Genomic DNA, 3,453 nt, shown 5'->3' with positions numbered 1-3,453 from the left:
TCCTGCCCTAAAATAGTTCCCTCATCTTGCTTAAGCTGAAAGATTCTCTTCGTTCGGTGCTTGCCATTCGCAATCATGTGGAAGAATTGTGTGTTATCATCCCCTTGAACGATTTTGCGAACTTTAGCTCACAGTGCCCACTTCAATTCCTCCTCATGGAGGAGCCCTTTCAATCTTAACTCTGCCTCCACTTTAGTTTCTAGTTCTCTAGTATCTAATATGGAACACTCAACTTTTAAATCTAGGGATTGAATAAGAAAAAGGAATCTTTCCTTCTCGGCCTTATAAATCCCAACGAGATGCTTAGCCCAACCACGCAAGAATTGTCGTAAATGTCTGATCTTATTTTGCCAACGCTCAATATTCGTTCTCCCTCCTGAATCTTTAGCCCATTCTCTTGCTATTAGATCAAGAAACCCTTCTCTTTGAAACCACGCTGATTCGAACGAAAACGTACTCTTGTTCCCCACATGTGTTGCCTCTCCCGAGTCAACCAACAATGGGGTATGATCGGAGATTTCATGAGAGAGCGCTTGGACCATCACAAGGGGAAACTTCTGTTCCCACTCGACGCTCGCTAGGAACCGGTCCAGCTTCTCAAAGGTCGGGGCTGGTAATGTGTTTGCCCAAGTGAAATTTTTACCAGAAAGCTGAATCTCTCGAAGGTCTAAGCTATCAATAATTTTATTAAACATAAACGACCATCTGCCGTCTAAGTTATCATTGTTTTTTGTCCCGTCTACGGATAATGTTAAAATCCCCCCTCCCCAATTAGGATTGGGAGCTGCTCGTTACAACAAATACAGACTAAATATGCCAAAAAGTCTGGTTTGAGTTCTGGTTACGCGGCACCATATACCGCCGCCAAAGCCCAATTAAACCAGCCAGCCTTTGACTGAACCCGAAACTTGACCGCAGAATCTTCCATAACCACCCTCCTAACTTCCAATGAGTCACATTTAACCCCAAGTAAGATCCCACCGGATCTTACTCTTGGAGGTAGACAATGCCAATCAAAATCAACCCCTCCTGACAGAGTACTAAGGAACTGGGGGTGAAATTGTCCCTAGCAGTTTCTGACAAGGCAATAAAATCCAATTTGTGATCACTAGAAGCATCCGCTAGAAACCTTCTTTTAGCCAAGTCCTTAAGACCTCTGCTATTCCAAAAAATTCTTTTCATATTTCATCATGAATTTTTTTAGTTGTTCGGATCCTAGCACTTCTACGCACGGCCGACGCCGGATAAATCCTACGATTCCACTTGCGTTTAGGTTTGTTTTGTTCCTCTACCCGGTCCTCACAGCCGAGCTCGGTGGACACATCCACTTGGGAATCAGCACTAATGGAGTCCCTTGGGGAAAATGGATAGTCGTCCTCCTCATTCTCAGGAAGAGAGGGTGCCAGATCCGCACAAATGCTACCAAGCACATTGACCCCCAAAGCATCTACATCAGAACCGTTCATAGGTTTAACAGCCACTAGGTTTCTAATCATCTCTAAAGCACGCTCCTCTTCAAGATCCAAGAGATCATTAACGGACTTACAGACTTCAAAGTCATTTCTACCCAGAGAAACTCCCAAGTGATTTGCGTTATGAATAATATAATTATTAAAAAAATGCAAGATAGAATTGGAAGTGTTGACTGACATACCAGTAGTGACCTCAATATCACGAAGCTTGGCCGCCCGCATGGCGCACCGTAGCTGCATGTCATCAACATCCGGTCGATCATGGAGACGACAACTCATCCGTCGACCATCAGAGACAGGGTCCAGAATCCCTCCAAAAGCGATGATGTCGTCCTGAGTGACCCTGTTAGGGGTAAGGCCTCCTGCCCGACCCCCAACAGGGCTCAACGGAGCGGAACCAGCCGGAGAGCTGGCCTGCATCGACATCACCGACGAAGCCGCCCAACCACCATCGACACCGGGCTCGGCACGCCCGGCGAGCTTTGCCAAAGAGCACCACCTGGGACCTGAGCAAGGGCCGCCCCCTCCAGGGATGGCCGGGGAGAGGAAGTGGCTGCGGCGACCTGCCTGCGCTGTTGGGGAACGTAGTAATTTAAAAAAAATTCCTACGCACACGCAAGATCATGGTGATGCATAGAAACGAGAGGGGAGAGTGTTGTCCACATACCCACGTAGACTGTAAGCGGAAGCGTTATGACAACGCGGTTGATGTAGTTGTACGTCTTCACGATCCGACCGATCCAAGTACCGAACGTACGACACCTCCGAGTTCAGCACACGTCCAGCTCGATGACGATCCCCGAACTCCGATCCAGCAAAGTGTCGGGGATGAGTTCCGTCAGCATGACGGCGTGGTGACGATGATGATGTTCTACCGACGTAGGGCTTCGCCTAAGCACCGCAACAATATGACCGAGGACGAATATGGTGGAGGGGGGCACCGCACACGGCAAAGGAACGATCACGAAGATCAACTTGTGTGTTCTAGGGTGCCCCCCTGCCACCGTATATAAAGGAGCCAAGGGGGAGGGGGCGGCCGGCCAAGGAGGGCGTGCAAAGGGGGAGTCCTACTCCCACCGGGAGTAGGACTCCCTTCTTTCCTAGTTGGAGAAGGAGAAGGGGGAAGGAGGAAGAGGGGAAGGAAAGGGGGGGCGCCGCCCCCCTCTCCTTGTCCTATTCGGACTAGGGAGGGGAGGGGGCGCAGCCCACCTTTTGCCTCCTCTCCTCTTCTCCCTTAGGGACCATGAAGGCCCAATAAACCCCGGGAGGGTTCCGATAACCCCCCGGTGCTCCGGTAAAATCCCGATTTCACCCGGAACCATTCCGATATCCAAATATAGGCTTCCAATATATCAATCTTTATGTCTCAACCATTTCGAGACTCCTCGTCATGTCCGTGATCACATTCGGGACTCCGAACAATCTTCGGTACATCAAAACTTATAAACTCATAACAAAACTGTCATCGTAACGTTAAGCGTGCGGACCCTACGGGTTCGAGAACTATGTAGACATGACCTAGAACTATTCTCGGTCAATAACCAATAGCGGAACCTGGATGCTCATATTGGCTCCTACATATTCTACGAAGATTGAGGGAGTCCTGGACTAGGGGGTGTCCGGATAGCCGGACTATCAATATCCGCCGGACTCCAAGACTACGAAGATACAAGATTGAAGACTCCGGCTCGTGTCCGGAAGGTACTTTCCTTGGCGTGGAAGGAAAGCTTGGCAATACGGATATGTACATCTCCTACCATTGTAACCAACTCTGTGTAACCCTAGCCTCTCCGGTGTCTATATAAACCGGAGGGCCTTAGTCCGTAGGATGAATATACATCCAAACAATCATACCATAGGCTAGCTTCTAGGGTTTAGCCTCCTTGATCTCGTGGTAGATCTACTCTTGTACTACCCATATCATCAATATTAATCAAGCAGGACGTAGGGTTTTACCTCCATCGAGAGGGCCCGAACCTGG

The sequence above is a fragment of the Triticum dicoccoides genome, chromosome 6B, assembly GCF_002162155.2.
Source record: "Triticum dicoccoides isolate Atlit2015 ecotype Zavitan chromosome 6B, WEW_v2.0, whole genome shotgun sequence".
In the NCBI taxonomy this organism is placed as follows: Eukaryota; Viridiplantae; Streptophyta; class Magnoliopsida; order Poales; family Poaceae; genus Triticum; species Triticum dicoccoides.
The sequence above is the reverse complement of the archived record's forward strand: the minus strand, read 5'-3'. Positions refer to the sequence as shown.